General features: G+C 43.0%; 1 long non-coding RNA gene across 1 annotated transcript; it reads right to left on the reverse strand.

The window, feature by feature from the left end:
* Positions 1–2,771: 2,771 nt before the first annotated feature.
* LOC117867537 lies at positions 2,772–9,198 on the reverse strand. Its single transcript, XR_004643437.1, has 3 exons — positions 9,123–9,198; positions 4,300–4,430; positions 2,772–2,886 (listed from the first exon to the last, which is right to left on the reverse strand). It is a non-coding gene; the product is annotated as an uncharacterized LOC117867537 (long non-coding RNA).
* Positions 9,199–22,431: the final 13,233 nt, after the last annotated feature.

Genomic DNA, 22,431 nt, shown 5'->3' on the forward strand with positions numbered 1-22,431 from the left:
AAAAGAAAGTTTGGCTGAAAGACACACATCTACTACAAACTATGCAAAAATTATGAGAGGATTAGCCTCCTGACAAAATAAAACAAAAAGCAATAAATACACTGTAGCAGGAAGTTTCACACATTTTAATGTGTTTAAAAAGGAATTAAAACTTTTTTTAAAAATAAAACCAACAATTTAGTCGAATTTTTACGTGGCGGGAAAATTATTCATATTTAGTCCCTATTTTTATCCAGATGGGCTGAGGAGGAGGAGGTATTTCACAACCTTTGAATCAAGATGTTGAAGAATACACACAGAGAACCAGCCACAACATTTTTGTGAAGTACTGTTGCATTGGATACTTTCTATTAAAATAGGATTTGAAATGGTTATTAAAAGTATGGTGTCAAGAACTTTTCAAATCATTTCAAATGAGATAGAAATTATATTTAAAAATAGCTATACCTGATTCTGGAAGAGGAAAAAAAGAGCAGCAGAAAATACCAGGGAATAATTTTTGTATGTAGAGGAAGGGTCTGGACAGAATACCAAATCATAATCCTTTGTGGATGATTATTTTTCTGATATAATGTCCATAGTAAGTGAAACCACTTTTGTCTCACGGAATCATAGAATATCAGGGTTGGAAGGGACCTCAGGACGTCATCTAGTCCAAACCCCTGCTCAAAGCAGGACCAATCCCCAACTAAACTTCTTTTCAGATTAAATGCTATTTAAATTTTGCATCTGGGTGGTCTAGTGCAGTGGTTTTCAACCTTTTTTCAGTTGGGGATCCTTCTGAATTTCAAATGGAGGTGCAGACCCCTTTGGAAATCTTAGACATGGTCTGCAGACCCCCACAGGTCCACAGATCCCAGGTTGAAAACCCCTGACTCCAAAGCCTTCCAAAACAGATTCTTTATGGGCCTATCAGGGAGTCTACAGGTTTGACTGACATGACCCTTACTCTACCTACTCTCAGGCAAAGCGAGCAGAGTGAGAAATATAGGAGAGTTTGCCAAGCTGCCCAATATACAAGGCAACATGGGGAGTACTAGGTAAATGTACCAGAGCTGGCAGGATGCCTTCTTGACCATCCAAACGATGATAGGAGAAAAATTGCAGGGTTTGTTACTCCTTTGTTAATGGCTGGCAGGAAATAGAGATATGAGGGGAAAGAAAAACTGTTGCATCAAAAGGAGCTGCAGAAAGGCACAGAATAAATTGTGGGGCAATGTCTTGACATTGTATTGTGATGTCTGCACCATGAGATTTCATCAATGTGAAGACAGGGCCACTTCAGTGCACCAACCCTAATCTCATCACAATGTGAGAACTTCTCTCCAGAATTATATTGTGGTTCTCTGCCATTCTATTGGATGACAGAGTAGCTTTTGTGCTATGCAACATTGAGTACTATTTGTCTAATGGAGCTTCTTTACATCTTACTAGAAATACATTATACCAAATAACAACAAAGAGTCTGGTGGCACCTTAAAGACTAACAGATTTATTTGGGCATAAGCTTTCGTGAGTAAAAACCTCACTTCTTCGGATGCATAGAGTGAATGGTATTGGCTCTTAGCACAAATTATGATAGATTGTTTATACTCAGGAAGAGCTATGTTGCAGCACTTTTTGTGCATTTCATTCAACAGTTTGTGTATTCAATTCACTGCACTAATATACTGAAGTTAAGTTTGGAGGGAAAAGTTATAACTTGTATTAAAAACTGCTGGATTGTCACCCTATTTGTGCTCATAGCATCAGGGAAAAACGAGCTGGAAGTATTTTCTGCTTAGAGAGGCATTGCCAAATAGTTTAGTTGACCTACTTTATTCTGGAGCTCTCCAGATTTCTAAATTAAGTCGCCAATCCTGCAAACACTTAAGCGCATGTATAACTTTACTAATGCAAGTAGTCCTGTGACATCAGTGGGGCTACTCACTTAAATAAAGTTATACACATGCTTTTGAGTTTGCAGGATTAAGGCCTAGAGTTTTCTGGACTTTGATTAATCTGTCCTGTCATTCTCCCCTTCCAGGATTAAAATAGGCCAAAACGTAATCTGGGTAAGAAAATTACTTTGTCTTGAAGCTGCCAAATCCAAATCTTTAAAGGTGATACATTATTCTAAATATCCATTTGAAAAACATATATTACTATATCCATCGATTTAAAAATTCACAAACACACACAATTGTCATGCTCTTGTGCTCCTTCTGCAGGTTCTACAGTAGTATTTAGCTAACACAATTCCTTGAGTTGTGCTAACATCACTGATAATAGTGGCAGAAAAACAAATAATCATCATGAAACACTGAGCAGGCCAGGGGAGAGAAATCCATATTTGCCTGAATTAAAAGGTTAAGTGTTGTAGAAAGACATTTTATTTTCAAACTTCTAACAGATTTAGAAACCATGGAAAATTCAGAAACGAGAGTTATTCACTTTCTTAGTTTACCTAAGAAAGCACCTTATACAGAATACAGTTAAGCATGAATTCAGTTTTTAAATGCCTGTTTAATTTCCTGGGTCCTGGCAATTCAGAGTTAGACATTTTGCTGAATGTAACTGAGCAAATATGCATGCAACTGTTCCATTTATCTTGTGAGGGCAACAGGAGATGCAGACTCAATTACATTTTGAGAGCAAAGACAATGGCTCAGTAAAGAGCATGTTTAAAATAAAGTTTATTTAGCAAATAATGTTACTTTTCAGTATTAAATTTGAAGTAATATATTATACATATTCACAAAATAAAAATCACATGGGCCTTGAACTTACCAAAAGATCAGCTTGCTCAGTTCCTTGTGTCTGTATGATGTCCCATTTACTTCAATGGGACATTGCAAAGCTTTGCCAGTGCAAAACACTGTAGGATTAAGACCATAAATCCTGATCCTGCAAAGCATTTAATAATCATGTGTGTAATTCAGCTCAAATGAGTAAGTCACACGTTTTAATAGCGTTTCATGATCAAAGCCTAAGCATCTGAGGGCCCAAACTTGTATACTTACTAGTTGATGTAGGCAGAGATTTTCAAATGGGCTGAAGGGAGTTAGATGCACAAATCCTACTGACTTTCAATAAGAGTTGGGTGCCTAACTTCTTTAGGCCTCTTTGAAAATTCCAGCGGTAATGTTCACTACTTCATTTGAGGTCAATGGGATTGTGGACAGCAAAAAGTACTACGCAAGTGTTTGCAAGCCCTACAAAACTAACAATCTTTCCAATATTTTACATTTTACAGAGGTTTTTTCCCAAGATAATATATAATAAAGTAACAAAAAGAACAAACAACAGAGGTACTAAAAGTATAGCCCTGTCATTCTACATCGGAACAAGACGAAATTGTAATAAAAATCTATTTGTGACTAAAAAAATCCCCCAAAACACTGCATATGAAAAAGATTTTTTTTAAATGATAAATTAGTTAAGGGCAACAGTGGCTGGAATTTGCCAGCAATGCATTAAATATCAACTATAAAGGCTCCAAATTCTATTATGGTAAAGATTTAAAAACAGAAAAACTAAGTTCAATTTCTGTTTTAAACTTTTCAACACATGGGCACAACCAATTCACCTACACATTGTGAACTGTTAGATTTGAATTTAATGGGCCAAATCCTCCTCTCAAATGCACAATGTATTAAGTCCATGTGGCTATTGTGCTTGTTGCTGCAATATATTCAGTAGTTTTCTTGTACGTCTAGCAGTATTCCACACTTTCTGGGTGATAGAATAAATTTTCCAAAGAATGAATAGGTATATTAAAAGCAAAAGAAAAAACAGCTTATTGTTTTATGTTTTCCTTGTAAATTTTTGTGTAATGACTACTTTGATGCATTATGACTGCACTAAAGTAAGTTATCTTTGCTATAATCTGTTTATATAAAAATATTTATTGTAAGCACCTTAATGTTTTATCCAATGTATTTCAGTGTTAAAGTGGTTGAATATTATGCAAAATTACAATTGATTATATGTTTTCTCTCATATTATAAAGAATAATGTTGGGAGGAAAAAGACTGCAAACTATTAACGAATTTGAAATTGACCACTCTTCCAAATTGTGACTTGTTTTTTCTAGCATAACATATATCTAAAGGTCTTACTGTTTTGTTTCAGTTCAGAGTCTGTGACTCTGGTAGCTGGGAAAGTTCCCTTGACATGGGATTCTCTCATCACACACAGATACTATATACCAGAAATGTAGGGCAATTATTAAAAAAAAAAATCAAAAAAAAAATCAAAGGTATAGTTCCCACCTCAGTACTATTTGGTTTTGATTTTTTTTTTTTTTTTTAATATTACCTCTGATGTGATGCAGCCCAGTATAAGTAGACTCTCTTTTCTTCGAACGCTTAATAACGGAACCACAGTTTATGATGCGTCGTACGTGGACATAAGATTTTCCAAAGGTGGCAATTCTACTTTAGTGTCTTCTGTAAAGAAATTTTTTAGGAAATTAAGGAGAGGCGGGGTTGAGGGGACAATATAAATTCCATATTTTTTCCTGCCCATGGCTAGTGGTGTTTGCTCACTAGTCAACCTGGACCAAATGTATTTGTAGATACCAGTTTTTCAGGGGAAAAAAGAGTAGTCTTCTAAAAATCTAAGTGTACTTAGCATCACAAATAGCTCACTAGAAAACAAAAGGACTTGCTTATGATTTCCTTCTCCAATGGTATGACTAGGAAGCATTTGCATGTAAAAGTTTAGTATGTTTTTAAAACGGTCCCTTTTAAATGCCTGATTTAAACTTCATAATCTCCCTAATTGCCAGTTTATTTTGGTGCTAACAACATTTTTCTGATTTCTTAATTTTTCAAAATTCTCTGAGCTTTTAACTTTACAAGAATTATGGCTAAAGGAGGCTGCCACCCATTCATTTCCCTTTTTTTATTTGTAAAACTACAATCTCATCTGAGGAACATTCACCTGTTTTATTGTCACTATCCACCTTCCAGGATATTTTCAATTAACTCTCTTTGCATCTCACTCAAATACCTGTGCTATATATAAACCACAGTATCTGGTCAACATATATTATGGAAATAGACAAAATTTTAAACTGTAAATTAATGTAATTTTATGTATCTTGAATATTTTTCTCTGTACACAATCCTCGACACTCAAAAGCATAACTGGTTTGTAGGTGCTTTCAAAAACTACCAACCAAATCCCACCACATGAGCAGTTGATTCAATTAATCAATATTAATGTTTCCATTTTTTGTAATACTTGAATAAGATTATTTTATACCTGTGCTCAAACACTTGTACTTAGCTACTGCATACCAAAAATAATAAATACTATCAAATGAGTGTTTGCTGACTTTCTGACAATCCCTAGTCTAAGACAAATAAAAATAAACTGTTTACAAGCTCAAGAGGGAAACAGACCGTTTGTCTTTTCCCTGATTCCCTCAACTCAGTAATATAATTGGAAGATTGAAGAAGTTCTACACTGAACTAATTGATTCTTCTGTTAAGGCAACTAAAATGCATACAATTTGAACCTAGACATTTATTGCCATATGGAGAAAGAGGCAGGAGTATTTGCCTGTGTGAAGAGTGATAACTGTGGCAAGATACACAAATAGTTCTGACTCACAATTAATCAAAATCAACAGCAATGAGAACAATGTCAAGGCATTTTAAAGTATGTGACCTTATTTTCTCCTATAGTTTTATAAAATCTTTGAATTCTGCAAAATTTAATGTTTAAATTGTTGAATGGATCACTCAGGTGATATAATAAGAAATGGGATAAAGACCCTCAATACTGATCAAAAGTTACCACCAGTTGTTGATGGTCTATGTGAAATGAGTTGATGGACGTAGCCTCATACCCAGCACATTGTGTAGTTCAAAAAATTACTGCAATCTGTGCAACATTCCGTATGTGTAATAAATATTGCTTTGAACAGTGGTTACTGAATATGTACTGTAGCTACTTTTTAACCTAAATAATTTACCCATTTTAACAAAATATCAAGAAGTATTAATGCTCATTATAGATTAATGGGAAGTAAAATTTCACATTTTAAATCTAAAATACTTTTGAGTTGCTTGCAAAAACAAATTCAAACTCACAATATTTTATTAGACACAAAATTAATCAATAAAACACTTATTATTAAGAGTATAACCACTTACATTACTTCATTTTGTTGGATACTATAAATGCTTGGGGCTCAAAGTGATATCAGCTAAAGGGGTTAAAGAGAAGATAATGTTTTAATTAAATACATTTTCAAGTGTATATTTCTTCCATAGTGAATGTTAGTATGGAGCCAGGCTTTGAAGGAGATGAAACTATGGCCTCTTCAAATAAAGATCCCCTTCTTCAAGGCTTTGGTCTCTGATTAGAAAAGGAATTTTATAATGCCACAGTCTGTTTTGTCATACATTTAGTACCTTACTCCAAAAGTAATAGCACTGACTTCAGTGGGACGAGTTGCCTATTAAGGTACTACTTATGATTTAGGGTATTAGAATCTGGCCCTAAATTGACAATGGGAGAACTTTCTTTGGCCCTTTGACCTATTGGCAGGTTAGTGAAGAATATGTTTTTGTATATATTTATTTTTATTATTGAGTGCTGTTTACTTTCTCATTCACCTGTTTTCCTGTATTAGTAAATACATACTTGCACCAAAATATTTATGCTTGGATAATACACTTCACATGCAGCATCCATAAAATTGACACAAGGCTGTTCAGCACATCTGAACATATATGCTGCATATAGCACGATACACTTATAGAAACATAAGAACGCTGCAGAAAATAAGATTAGTGTAGATATTCCCCAGATCGGAGTTCAGTAAAATTTATACTGGCATTTCTTCCACTGATGTAGCTGCACCAGTGCAAACTCCTAACACAGAACTGGTTTACACTGATGCAACATGATTTGTGCAATACAACGTACCCTAGGGTAAATTCCATGAGTGCAAATTGTTCTGCACTGGTGCAAACAGCATCTATTCTAGGTGTTTGAGTTGTTAATTGAAAACCTGATATGGCTAAGGCATAACAGTTTGAATTCTCCCACTAATAATCCGGAATTTACATAACTAACTTCTTCTGGCATTAGTGGAAGGAAAAGACGGTCAGTTTAAGTTTCCCCTGTATTGACAAAATACTACTTTTAGCTTTCCTAAAACTACAATGAAAGAATGAACTAACTTACACTGAACAAATTTGGGAAACCAGGCCAAATATACATGCGATATATAGCATAGGAATACAGTAGAATATTACACACAAATCAAAATAAATTCCCTCCCATTAAAAACAGCTAAACTTCTGAAAATCTGTAGCAATAATTTTGATGCAAAGTTTATGTTTTGTGCACCCATTTCCCCCAGGTTAGGAGACAATTTAATTTGTTTTTCTTTTTGATACAAATTTTTCTTTATTCTTATTCTAATAGTCCTTGGATGGGGTCCTGTGGGTTTAGAACCTGTCCTTTTTGTTGTATCTCCACTTTGTTTCTCTTAGCTAATTCATCAGCTGCCTGTCTGACCATGTTTTCTTTCTGGTCCTTTCTTCTCTACAAGCTCCAAAATGGCACTGGATAAATCCAGGTCTGCAAACAGGCTGTGTTTGTGTTGATAACTAGTTGATGGATTTGCATACTGTTTAGTCCTTGACTCCTTGTAGACATTTTTTCAGAGGTATTTCCCTCATCCTTATGTCAATGCTGAAAGACTGTATCACTAAGTGGTATCACTAAGTTTTTTCAAGCTGTTGTGGTACTAAATGAAAAAGTAATTGATTAATTATTCAATTTTTTACTGACATCATAGCTTCTGCTCGTATAGGGAGTAAGAAATCAAGGTAGGACGCAATCTAGGAAACTTCAGCATGGCAGTGCAGAGGATTAGCAAAATAGGTCAGACTATCCAGAACTCTGAATTTTTACTGGAAAATACTGTTATATGAAGTGGAATAATTTTTCCCAACACTCTCCTCATCAAGAAATTCGCTGCAGTTTTTACTTTTCTTAGTGGGCATAATATAGATGGTGTGTATGCTCCCTTTATGTCGCCGGGTGTGTTTATATTCAAATATCAGGGGGTAGCCGTGTTAGTCTGTATCTACAAAAACAACAAGGAGTCTGGTGGCACCTTAAAGACTAACAGATTTATTTGGGCATGAGCTTTCGTGAGTAAAAACCTCACTTCTTCGGATGCATAGAGTGAAAGTTACAGATAATGCCTGCATCTGTAACTTTCACTCTATGCATCCGAAGAAATGAGGTTTTTACTCACGAAAGCTCATGCCCAAATAAATCTGTTAGTCTTTAAGGTGCCACCAGACTCCTTGTTGTTTTTATATTCAAACGGATCCATCTACAGCTAGTCATAGTGTCAACAATTTTAATCGCCCTCACCCCAAAAACCCTGTATTTTCTCCTTAGCGTCTTTAAGTATAGCTTCTTTAAAGCCAGGTACAGGAAAGAGAGGCGCATAGATCCCTTCCTTCCCGCAGAGCTGAACGGCACTCATTCAGACAGCATGAATCGTGCCCCCGCTAAAATCATGACAGTAGCTTCTAAACGCGAGTAAAACTCGACAAGGGCCGCCCGCCTTTTCCTCGCGTTCGACGCCGGCGCCTTTCGGGTGCACGTGCGTCATGTCTGCACTTCTCCCTCCAGCCGGGGCCGGAACGGACACGCCAATGAAAGCGGAGAGTCTCCCCGAACCGCGGGAGCCCAGACGCGAAGGCCTAAGCCCAGCACCAGCAGTGGCAACGCTGGCACAGGTCGGGCACCAGCTGTCGCCGCCAGGACGGCGGACGGGAAGGGGGCGAGGCGCGGAGAGGCAGAAGCCCACCGAGCTCGCGAAGCCCTGCTGGGGAGGGCGGGTGGTAGCACACCCCTCACCCCCGCGGGCTGTTTTCGCCGTTGTTTCGCCCGCAGCCGCGGGGGTCTCCGGGCCTCTCGCCGCGCTCAGGCACGGCGCCCAGGGCCAGGTGTCCACACGCCGCCCCTTAAATCCAGGGGCTTCAACACCCCCCTCCCCCCATTTGCCACACACCAGCGCCTGCCAGCCTGGGGGGGGGGGAGCGTTCAGGCAGCGCTGCCCCTCACAGCCGGGCTCGCTGACATCGCCCCGCCCTCACCTCTCTCCGCGGGAGGAGCAGCCGCTCCTCAGGCTCAGCGCGCGAATTTCGGCCGTTGGGGCCAGCCTCCGCACGCTGCTCTCTGATTGGCTGCCCAGCCCCTCGCGCTTCCCCTCCCCCCGCCGGCGGCCCGTTCGCCGTTGGGATTTGAACAAAAGCGCGGGAAAGGCGGTTGGTCTGCCCTTGGATCGCTGGGGAGACTCGCATGAGGAGGGTGAGAGATTTCAGCCAAGTCTCCCTCCCCGCCCCGGGCGAGCGCCGCACCGTGGCAGCTGTGATGTGACAGCCCTTCCCCAGCCCTGACTCTCCTCGAAAACTGGCACAAACCCCGCAAGGAGCCACACGCCCACCCCAGGGCTGCACATGGGTCCCTCTGGAGTCCTGTTGGGTTTTAACTCTTTATCCTTGTATGCCTCCCCCCAGCGAGGTGTGGGGGCTGTGTAGCGGGCGCTGAGCTGACCCGAACCAACCGCCATGCCAACAGGCCAGTGGCAGGCAAGACACCAGTGCCTAGCTTGCTAGCAGGAGGCGTGCAGCCTTTGGCCAGCTCGATGGGCTCATTCTGGTAGTTGCTATAGCTTTGTATAGGATGGTTGCTGTTAATGCTTTTAAAATCAGTTTTAAAAATTAAAATAACCTTAGGGTTTATAATGGTCCCTGTTGCCTTTGAAAATTACTGCTAGCTAGTGTGCGATGCTCTCCTGTACTGCCGATGGCACTCCTGAGGGCATTCTGCGCCAAAACTTTAACAAGTCGGCACACAATATTTTAAAGTTCTGCAAATGTTATTTGTCAAATAAATGTGGAGGCTACACCATGTCATTGGGGAGCACAGGCCACTGGCAGCACAGAGGTGGGAGATCACTGTGCAGCTCCCCCTGGGATACAGACTCAGCAGTGAGAGTGCACCCAACCCTGACACAGCACAAGGACCAGGCCTGCCCCAGAAATACCCCAGAGCCCTGCCCCTCTGTGCCAGGTGCACCATGTGTGGGCAGGTCAGCTCAGCAAGGCAGGATCCAAGTATGGAGGGGCTTAGTGTTGGGGGATCCAGGTATGAGTTGAGAGGGTTTTGTGGGGGGCAATCTGGATGCAGTAAGCGCGCAAGGGGAGTTTGCAGAGCTTCCTTCAGCCAGGAGAGAAATCTGAGGGTGGGTCTAACCCGGTCCCAAATGCCGTGCAAGGGAAGAGGAAGTCCCATCCTCCCCAGCCCAGCTGGGACTAGCAGCTGAGCCCACCGCAGGGTAGGAGCCACCCCAGCTCTGCCTTCTGCCCCACAGTGATTTACCTCTCTGCCGGCTGCTCTGGGCCTCTGAAACATACTGTGAAGAGATTATTCAGAGGAGGACATTCTCAAAGGCTGCACAGGAGATGTTTTAAGGTAAGTCTAGGAGATTTGGAATTAGTTTTCAGAATGAAGGTTAATTAAAATAAAATCCATTGTTCAGTTAGAAGCTATTTAAAAGAGAGAAATGCAGCATATCCATTGCATTGTCAAAAAAGGCAATTAGATTGGTTTGTCATGATTTTAATTGAAAGATCCATACTGGCTATTCCTTATAACCTTGTTATCCTCTACCTGCCTATAAACTGATTGTTTAATAATTTGCTCCAGTATCTTTCCAGGTATTAAAGTTAGGCTGAGCGGGGTTGTAACTCTCTGGGTCCTCTTTGTTCCCTTTTTAAAGCTACGTACTATGCTGGTCCTTCTCCTAGGGTGACCAGATGTCCCGATTTTATAGGGACAGTCCTGATATTTGGGGCTTTTTTTCATATGGGCTCCTATTACCCTCCACCCCCTGTCCTGATTTTTCACACTTGCCCTCTGGTCACCCTACCTTCTCCAGACCTCCAGGAGAGGACATGTTGCATCTGGGCCTGTGATGTGAGGCTAGGGGGACCACTGTTGGTAAAACATTTGTCACGTTCCACTCCTTGCAGAGCAAAATGTCTCTTTCAATGATCTCTCTCAGCTGGTGGTTAAATCCTCTGTAAAGGGACACTGCCCCATCATGTTTGACCCAAAATTTACATTTTATAAAAAATATTTTACAAGACACATGCAAAATATTACTCTATGAACTATCTTCATTCCAAAGGTAAGCTTTGTCTCCTCTGGACAGTTTGTAACCCAAACACTGAGCTCAGTCCTGGGAGCTTCCTGCATGCTGAACTTCCTATCAATTTCAACAGGAGCCCTGTACACAGAAGGCTCGCAGGATGATACCCTTGTGAGTTTTTTGTTTGTTTGCAACCCTAGTTGTAATATTTTGTTAGAACATGACAATCAAAATGAATCTGACTATGCTACCCTTCTTCCTTCCATGTTCATCTGTTCCTTCTTCCTCATAGCCGCCTATACATGGAGCCCTCTTCACGACTTTCCACCATTTCCTTAAAATACACTTTATAAATAAACCTAAATTATTTCTGTTTTTAAGTTTCCTAAGTAACCTTCAAGGGGCATAGATCATCAACATAGAAAATGCATTCTCTTATTTCTGTAACCCTGAGTCTACTTCACCCCCACCAATTTTTCTATCATGTTATATCTTGTCTCAGTTTAGGACCTGACTCTATAAAGACTTACACACACACATTTAACTTTTTGCACTGAGTAGTCCATTGACTTCAAACCACCTAGTGATCTATTCATTGTCCAAGAAGAGATACATGTAAAAAGTAAAACTGATGAAAGAATAACTATGAAATTATTTTAATTTTAATAATTCCTTTGGTATAACACAGGTAAGGAAATGTTTAAAAGTTTGCTTTTCCATCCTGAGACTTTTAAAGGCACATGGAGGAAGTCTTGCAAGAATGTATTAGGATAAACAATTCCATTGAAATGAGCTCCTAACTATTATGGAGTATTCTTATTGAAGTTAACAGATTTTAATGTAATTGAATGCAAGCTACAAAAAGACAATGTCCTTGGAGAATGAAATAAAGGAATTAGAAGCCCAACATGAACACAGACGATGTGCCATAGTCTGTAAACAGTTGAGAAATGCTAGGAGTAATCAGAATTTTAGGACTGTCAAGTGATTAAAAAATTATTCGTGATTAATCATGCAATTAAAAAAATTAATCGCACTGTTAAACAATAATAGAATACCATTTATTTAAATATTTTGGATGTTTTCTACATTTTCCAATATATTGATTTCAATTACAACACAGAATATAAAGTGTACAGTGTTTATATTTATTTTTGATTACAAGTATTTGCATTGTAAAAAAAACCAAAAAAATAGTATTTTTCAATTCAGCTAACGTAAGTACTGTAGTGCAATCTCTTTATCATGAAAGTTGAACTTACAAATGTAGAACTATGTAAAAAAAAAAAAAAAAAAACTGGTATAAAAAATAAAACAATGTAAAATTTTAGAGCCTGCAAGTCCACCCAGTCCTACTTCTTGTTCAGCCACTCGCTCAGACAAACAAGTTTGTTTATATTCGCAGAGATAATGCTGCCCGTTTATTGTTTACAATGTCACCTGAAAGTGAGAACAGACATTCACTTGGCACTGTTGTAGCTGGTGTCGCAAGATATTTACGTGCCAGATGCACTAAAGATTCATATCTCCTTTCATGCTTCAACCACCATTCCAGATGACATGTGTCCATGCTGATGACGGGTCCTGCTCGATAAGAATCCAAAGCAGTGCGGACCGATGCATGTTCATTTTCATTATCGGAGTCAGATGCCACCGCCTCTGCCTCCTCCCCCTGAGTGGCCGCTGCATCCTGCTTCTCCCCTCTCCCTCCCAGCGCTTGCACCGCGAAACTGGACGGGGATTTGGGGGGGAATCCAATAGGGGCAGGGAGGGGCGAGCACCCACCGGTTGGCGCCTGTGGCAGAGGGTTGATTTTCTTTTTTGGTGGTTCAGGTTATGTTGTTTCCACCTCAGAGTGTTGCTTTTTTAAGACATCTGAAAGCATGCTCCACACCTCATCCCTCTCAGATTTTGGAAGGCACTTCAGATTCTTAAACTTTGGGCTGTAACTATTTTAGAAATCTCACAACATTTAGAAAATGAACATGTGCTGAGTCATCATCCAAGACTGCTATAACATGAAATATATGGCAAAACGCGGGTAAAACTGAGCAAGAGACATACAATTCTCCCCCCAAAGAGTTCACTCACAAATTTAATTAACGCATTATTTTTTTAACAAGCGTCATCAGCATAGAAGCATGTCCTCTGGAATGGTGGCTGAAGCGTGAAGGGGCATACAAATGTTTAACGTAAATACCTTGCAATGCTGTCTATGAAAGTTCCATGCAAATGCCTGTTCTCACTTTCTGGTGACATTGTAAATAAGAAGAGGGCAGCATTATCTCCTGTAAATGTAAACAAACTTGTTTGTCTTAGCGATTGGCTGAACAAGAAGTAGGCCTGAGTGGACTTGTAGGCTCTGAAGTTTTACATTGTTTTGTTTTTGAGTGCAGTTATGTAATAAAAAAAAATCTACATTTGTAAGTTGAACTTTCACAACAAAGAGATTGCACTACAGTACTTGTATGAGGTGAATTGAAAAATACTATTTCTTTTGTTTATAATTTTTACAGTGCAAATATTTGTAAGCAAAAATAATATACACTAATTTCAATTACAACACAGAATACACTATATATGAAAATGTAGAAAAACATACAAAATATTTAATAAATTTCAGTTGGTATTCTATTGTTTAACAGTACAATTAAAACTGCGATTAATCATTAATTTTTTTAATTGTGATTAATTTTTTTGAGTTAATCACATGAGTTAACTGCGATTAATTGACACCCCTACAAAATTTCTCTAGAAAAAATACAAAACATTTTCAGCATGATTAGTACAGTGATTAAGAAAATGGAAATAAGCCAGATAAGATACTGGCATATCAGCTAAGGTTAAAAAAAAAAAAATCAGAAAGCATTTGCAATGCTGTATAACTAACAGATAGTTGTCATTTTTCCTTTTTGTAGGTGTTTGTATTCATCCTATATATTTGTTCTTTAATAAACAGTGATAGACCTTTCTACTATTTGTTTGCAAACTCCTAGGTTTATAAGCAGAAGTGTAGATAATACTATTTTGTGATAAATCTGGAAAGGGCAATTAAATCTATTATCAATTAATATTTTAAACAACCTTCTTTTTTGCTAGCTCTACCATTGGCTTAGGTATTCAGTGCAATTACAGTCTGAAAGTCCACCTTCTTTCCCAAGGAAGATAAAGGGTCTGCATGCACACCATATTGGCCCCTATCTAACAAAGGATAGGTTACAGTTGTCCCACATTGAAGCATTTAACCTCAAGACTTTGTCTATTATATACAACCAATTTTAAAAACAGGTGTGCAACTTCCACAGAATAAACCATTACACATGAGTGGTTTCCTACTGCAACATTAATTAGTTGGGAAAAAGTACATACACTACTATCATGAAAGTGAGTCATTTAATGACAGACAGCACTGAGAGCTCCCCCAACTGGACACTCAAGAGGCTACGGTGTTTTAGGAATAATCACACTTGGCCAATGTGCTCTTAAGCTTCCCTTGGTCTGAGTAGACTGTAGTATGGTCTCTTTCCTTGGCACCTCTGGTATGCTTCCTGGGCATAGATTTTCTGTCTATTACCCTTCATGGAAATGGGACCTTGCAGCCCAGCTGTCCTACGCCCCAAGCAAGGACCAGTACTGACTCCTCAGTAACTTAAACACACCCTTTTCTCAGTGGTCCATCCTTGTGGATACTCTAGGTTTACAGTTCACACCTTCAGGGGAACATGATAGTTGAAGCAAACAGACACAGACTTTGGAAAAGTTACAAACCCGAATAACTTTTTACTATAGCTGGCATTAGAAATATACTGATCTAGACAAAATAAACACCTACACACAGTTCCCTGCCTCAGTTTCCTCATCACTCTTGAGCATTCTTTGGGCTTAGGTCAGAATCCTCTAGGGAGTCCAATTTCCACCCTCCTGCACATGACTTTTCTGAATCATGGAATGTCTGGTCTCTTTCTCTCTCTCTCCTGTGCAGCCAGTTTCCTTCTTCCTCAGCTGGGTCCCATAGTTAAAAAAGGCCCCACTCTCTCTTGTCCAAGATTTCTTAATCTCCGTGAGTACCTCTTCGTTGTCCCCTCTCTCCTCCCACTCCCCGAATCTCTGAGGCTTTGTTGCTTTTTACACCAAGCATTAACACCTGATCTTGGTTCTGCTTCTGGGGAAATTCCACTGCTCTTAACTTCCTCCCTGCTGCAAACTTGGTCTGACTGATTTCCCCTAGGCTTCAGCCATGTCATTATCCTAAGGCAGGGGTGCCCAACCTCTGGCCCATGCGCCGTACATGGCCTACCAGAGCATTTCATAAGGCCCGCCGTAGCCTACTTCAACACAATATACTAATGGCCAATTCATTAGTATTTTGTCATGTTTACATCATTTTAGTTTACACAAGGAAGGTATGTAGAATCTATCTGGCCCACACAAGGTTATGCTTAGGTTTATGTGGCCCTCCTATCTGGGTAATAAGTTGGGCATCATTGTCCTATGGTGCTCCTTCAGTGTTTAATGACCCTCTGTTGTCCATGGTCTGGAAGAGAGACAGCCCCTGATAGCAGATGGTTGACTCCGCAGGCACTAAGGCTTTGTCTACACTGTGCACTTTACAACAGTGTGGCTGTGCCGCTGCAGCTGCGCCGTTGTAAGGTGCACTGTGTAGCACTCTACCACCAGGAAAGAGCTCTCCCGGCAACAAAATAAAACCACCTCCAACGAGGGGCAGTGGTTTTGTCGCCGGGAGCACAACTCCTGCTGACGAAGCGCTGTTCACACCAGTGCTTTTCATCACTAAAACTTTTGTTGTTGAGGGGCGTATTTTTTCACACCCTTGAGCAACAAAACTTTTAGTGACCAAATGCCAGTGTAGACAAAGCCTAAGACATTCAACAACTAGCATTCATACGTTGTACATAGGGAGATGTCCCCTCCCCCAAATTGTCACACACTGGTAAAGTTTAAATAAATAAATGTTAGTTGGTAATCTTGGCAGTGCCCCTTTAATAAGACAATAAGCAATATACTTTAAATAAAATGTCAGAGCATGTTATCTGGTATAGTGCAGAGATGAGACTCTTAGTCATCAGAGAAGCTTCAGACAACTTTCAGAGTTGACTTAATTTGATCTACCGCTACCGTATTTTAATATTATTCCTATATTTTAATTTCTTTTAATGCAGGAAAAGCTTCTGTTATTTGCAGTATTACATAGAGTTGAATTAGGAGTTAAATTAATAAATTAGGTTCCCAGCCACATATGAGAATTTTGTTTAATTGTACATTTTTGCCTGTCAGAAAGGGATAGACAGAGGAAGTGTGTGTTAATGTTCATTGTGTCTCTCCCACAAACTGTTTATGCTGTCCATGAAGGAATTAAAAATAAATCTTAGCACTTGCATAGAAGTTTACATTTTCAAAGTGTTATATATATCTAATAATCCTCCCATTGCTACTGTGAGGTAGCTAAATAAAGAAGATGGGAAGATTACTGGCACACTAAATGTTAGTAGTGAGATGATAGGCCTGTGTGTAAGTTAGGCTGTGTCCACAGTACGGACCTTACAGCGACACAACTGTATCGCTGTAGCTACACCGCTGTAAGGTCTCCTTTGTAGTCGCTCTATGCCAGCAGGAGAGTGCTCTCCCACCGGCATAATTAAACCACCCCCAACAAGCGGCAGTAGCTATGTTGGCAGGAGACACTCTATCACCAACATAGCACTGGCCACACCGGCGCTTTTGTCGATAAAATTTGGGTCGGTCAGGGGTGTTTTTTTACATCCCTGGCTGACAAAAGTTTTACCAACAAAAAGTGCTAGAGTAGACAAAGCCTTAGTAACTAGACTGAATTTTCAGGCATATCTTTCCAAATTCTGTATGAAATTTAATGAACTTGAGGTAATACCAATTATGGCTCCTTTAACTGCAGAGTTACCGTAATTCAAATTAACACTGCCTTTGGCTGTGTCTGCACTTTGAACTGGGGTGTGATTCCCAGCTCAAAGCATACTCGCGCTAGCTCTCATCAAGCTAGCCTACTAAAAACGGAATAGCCACAGCAGCATGAGTGGCAGGAGGGAGATAGCAACCCCAAGTACATACCTAGTGCGCCTGATGGGCATGCACTTACACTGCCATGGCGACACTATTATTACCGTGCTAATTCAAGGAGAGCTAGCACAAATATGTCTCATTGAGCTGGGAAATCACACCCTCGTTTTAAAGTTTAGACATACTCAGAGTGAGAGCAGCCCTACTGCAAAACAACGGAGATGCATGGAGTGATAGGATTAGCAGCATAGAGAGATTGTGTTAGCAGCTGGTAAATTGTGCTCATGTGGGCTTTAGGGTGAGCCAACCGACTCAAGTTAAAAGCACCACCACACTTGTTTTATGTGTTTGGATGGATGGGACTTCAGTTAGAGTTAACTATGTACATAGTTTCTCTTCACTGCAGTTGGAAAGAGGGTTGCAGGGCACTCTTCCGCTTTCAGGAGAGGAATTCCTTTATCATCAAGTACTTTGGGCTAGTCTACGCTGGAAGCGCTATAGTGGCACAGCTGCACCAATGCAGCGCGTCTGCTGAAGATGCTTTCTGCCGACAGGAGAGAGCTCTCCTGTCACTCACGGGGGTGACTTATTCACACCTATGAGTGACATAAGTTATACTAACATAACATGTAGTCAGGGCCGGTGCAACCACTAGGCGGCCACCTAGGGCACCAAGTGGTTGGGCACGCCAAAAAGCAGTGCCCCAAACTTTTTTTTTTTAAAACAGCAGAACACAAGGCTGCCGCTGCTTCCCGGCTCCAGAGAGGCTGCCCGCAGCGTGGCCAGTTCCTCCCCCGGGGAGGAGCCGGCGGCAGAGTGGGGAAGGGGAGGGTCTAGCACTAGCAGCTGCGCCTTGTTCCACGGGCCGAGTTGGGCTCCCCGCTGCCCCCGGGCTCTCGGCGGTGGCAGCAGCAGGCTCGGGCATGGGGAGGAGGGGGCTGGCTGGCTGTGCCACCGCCGAGAGCCCCGGGGGCGGCAGAGAGCCTGGTGCGGCGCAGGGAAGAAGGCGCAGCTGCGCTCTGCTCTTTGGGCGGAGAAGCTGGGTGTCTACTCAGCCGGGCCGCAGGCAGCGGCACGGGGCCGCGGAGCGCTGGGGGGTGCGCAGGTCCAGTCCCTGGCCTGGGGAATGGTGTATGTGGGAGCAACCCGGGCACCCCTTCCCCACCCAGCGCCACCCCCTCCAATTCCCACCAACCAGCTACCGTCTCCCCTGTGCACCCCCCTGCCCCAACAACCCACCCTGTCCTGCCACTTTTGCCTCTGGGCAACCTCCACCCAGCAACACCCCCCTCCCAGCCAGCCACGGTCACCTGCACTCCTGCATCAACGTTGGGACCCCCCCCCCCACCTGCCATCTCCCTTCTGCCCACTCCTCCCTTGTGCAAACCCCTCCGTGCCACCTTCACCCCCCTGCAACAAACCCCGGGCACAGACACCCCCCTGCCTGCCAGCCCCTTGCAACAACCCCCTCCTGCCCACTTCTCCCTTGTGCCACTCCTTCCCTGCCACTACACACTCTGCAACGTGCCCCTTTTGCCTCTGTGCAATCTCTTCCCTGCCACTACACTCCTGCTCCCTCCACCTCTTGGCCACCTCCACCCCCTGCAGCAATCCCATGCACCCCCCTCTCTGCCACCTTCACCCCCTGGAAGAGCCCCCATATGACCCCCCCTCTTTGCAGTCCCCCTGTGGCCCCTCACTTTGTGAACATCTGGGCCCCTGGGGGGAACTTGGCCATAGGAAGGTGAGGGCTGGACATCTGGGGGGGGGGGGCGCGCAAGATGGAAGTTTCACCTAGGGCGCAAAATATCCTTGCACCGGCCCTGCATGTAGTGCAGATAAGCCCTTAGGTTTATGCCTCTCGCTCCAGTTGCCTCAGCTGAAATTCAATTATACTGCCATAAATACAAGAGCATGTGAACACATGGAAGTATTTCATCACTTGGCTGGGTTGTATTAGTTGTTTGAACATGAATACACTGTCTTGAACTAACAGCTTCATTTACTGCCAATTCAGAGTCTGGAGAAGTTATTTTCAGATGCTGCTTGGTGCATTTCAATACAAATAGCTAGATAGAAAAAAATCTAGAATTCTTGTATTTAGAATGCAACGAATGGGAGGCAATGCTTCAGAGTTTGGAATTCTATTAGCAAGCAGCCCAACTGCTCACAAATGTTTTGGGCAATCTCCAGCGGCACTAGAATATGCTAAATCAGGGGGTTGTATCCATTTAAATGAAAAAGAGGAGTCTTAGAGTTTGCCTATATTACAGAGTCTGAGTCCAGGTCAGCTGACACTAGTTCACAGGGCTATAAAATATCAATGTAGATGTTCAGGCTTGGACTGGAGCACAGTGTCTCAGAGTCCAGACTGCAGCCTGAGCCATATCTACGCTACAATTGTAGAGCCAAAATATAATTTCTTTTTCAAACAGTAAAGAAGCCTGCTCCAATACCCTTGGACTGGAACCACTTCTTTGCTATTACCAGTCACTTTTTGTGTGGCCTCCCACCACTTTCCCTATAAAACCGGAACTACAAACAGCATTATAACCACACTCAGATTTGGCTGTTCACCAACAAACACAAACCAGTGGAGTTTCAGTAAGATGTATTCATGCAGTGCTGTCCTGCTCTCCCTGCATGCTTCATTTTTATAAGGAGATTGTAACAGATAAGCCTAAGATTTCAAGAAAGGAGCCAGCAATGATAGGATTATGGAAATATATGCATACTGTATTCCTATAACAGTTAGGATTTGGCAATGGGGTGACCTAGCCTACAGAGATTTTAATAGCTTCCACTCTGTTTTAGAGCAGGGTTCTCAACCTTTATCTTTCTGAGGCACCCCCATCCCCAACATGCTATAAAAACGCCACAGCCCATTTGTACCACAACTGTTTTTCTGCATATCCAGAAGATTAAAAGCCAGGGCCAGCGTTAACAGGGAGCAAGCATGGCAATTGCCCGGGGCCCCAAGCCCCATGAGGCTAAGTTGTTTGGGCTTTGGCTTCAGCCCACTATCCTAGGCCCCAGTGAGTCTAACACCAGCCCTGTTCTCTAGTTTATTTTGGTGGACCCCCTAAAACCTGCTTGCCATGGAGCCCCAGTAGAGAAACAGTGTTTTAAAGGACTATTAATTTAAAAACCTACTATCCTCAAGGAGCAAAATATTTTGGACTTGACCACCTTGACCCTTTAATTTTCAAGGTGAGCTAATATGAAATTTCACTGCCCCCATATATTTGCTGGAACTAGGAAAAATATACCCATGCACTTATTTGAGTGCTTTTATATGCAGATGATTATCAGAAAAAAGTTGAACTGTAAAGTTATATATTTTGTACAGGAAGTTCAGAAATAAAATAGTTTCCTCCACCCTGCTCTTTCTCAAATCAAAATGCAGCTGGTACACAACCTGAAACAGGAAGGAAGAGAAAATCAGTTCGAGTACTTGCTCATATCAATTCCAATTAGGCGTGCGCGCGCTGTGTGCACGATCAGAGAATTTTCTACCCTAGCAACACCCGGTGGGTCGGCTGTGGAGCCCCCTGGAGTGGCACCTTCATGGTGCTGGATATATACCCCAGCTGACCCAGCGTCCCCTCAGTTCCTTCTTACCGCCCGTGACGGTCGTTGGAACTGTGGAGCGTGACATAGTTGTTCTCCACTCTCCCTAGCTTTACTTGTTCATTCTTGTAGATAGTTGTTGGTTATACTTATAGATTACAAAACTATTAACAACAAACTACTAGAGTAGTTATAGTTAGCGGGGGTTAAGGGGGCTTTTATCCCCCCTTTTCCCACGGCGCACAGCCGGGCTCATGCCCAAGGCTCCTGGCTTTAAGCCGTGCGCGACCTGTGCTAAGCCTATGTCCACGAGAGACCCTCATGACTCTTGTCTGAAGTGTCTAGGGGAGTCTTACCAGACGGACAAGTGTAAGATCTGCAAGACTTTCAGGCCCAGGACCAAAAAGGAACGGGATTTTAGACTTAAGCAGCTCCTTATGGAGGTGGCACTTAGCCCAGATCTTCCTTTGGCACGCCAAGTTCTGGCACCAAGCGCCTCGGTGCACAGCGCCCCAGGGGCACCCTCCGGTATTGCACCGCAAGGAGACACCGATAAGGACTCACGGCACCGTGTCTGCCGCAAGCCCCTCGGCGCCGTTCCCTGTCTCCGGGACATAAGACCCCGCAAGACCCAGGACGCTGCCGTCCAACAGGCACCAGCTCCCCCCGCACCGGTGGTAGAGCCAGTGGTAGTGTCCGGCTTCAGAGCGCCAAAGGGTGCAGGCATCGTCGACACCGTTGACTCCAGCACCGGTTGTAGGGCCGTTGAGTCCGGTGCGGACTGGCTCACCGCCTCGTCCTGTGGTTGAACCCTGTCTCCCTTCTACGCCAGAGACATTTGCGACGGCGAAAGACCCCATCGCCCTCACGGAGCCGGCGCCATCTCAGACCGCGGCACCGCATCGCCTACGCACGGTGCAATCCAGGGGCAAGCCTGCCCTGATACGCCCTCCATCTCCGAGCGTGGACTCGCGGCACCGCTCCCGGTCTCGGAGCAGGTTCCGACGCCGCTCGCAGTCCCGGCACCGATCTTCTTCTCGCCACTGACCTGAGCATCGGTACCAGTCGGAGTCCAGACGCAGTTCCCGGCACCGGTCTGAGCGCCGCTCCCGGCACCGAGTCTACAGATGGTCTTAGTCTTCGCGATCCAGATCTGGATCCCGGTACCGGCATGGCCATCGGCCCCGTTCTCGATCCCGGTACCACTCCCCAGCACGCGCAGAGACCGCTCGCCTGTGGACCGGCACCGCTCCAGGACGAGCCCCTGCAGTCACGCTCGGCACCGCCCTGGCCCTCAAGCTCGGCGTCTCGCTCGTCGGAAGAGGCTTCCCGCTCAGCATACCCTGCTCAGGGTCAGGCTGCAGACGACTTGGGCCATTGGCAGGAGGGGGCAGAGGACCCTAGACAGGACCCTGCACATTGGTCTTTCTGGACCCCATGGGCATATCACCAAGCTCAAGGGGCTCCACCAGCGGCCTCTCGCTCGGCACACTCTGAGCCCAGGGTACCTGAGGCCACCATCTCCCGTCCTCCTCCAGGGGGCATGAAGGATCCCGTGCCAACACCCACGCAGGTCCCAGACCCCGGTGCAGGGGATCCTGCACATCAGGGACCCTTGGAGCCGGACC

Source organism: Trachemys scripta, chromosome 18 (genome assembly GCF_013100865.1).
Source record: "Trachemys scripta elegans isolate TJP31775 chromosome 18, CAS_Tse_1.0, whole genome shotgun sequence".
In the NCBI taxonomy this organism is placed as follows: Eukaryota; Metazoa; Chordata; order Testudines; family Emydidae; genus Trachemys; species Trachemys scripta.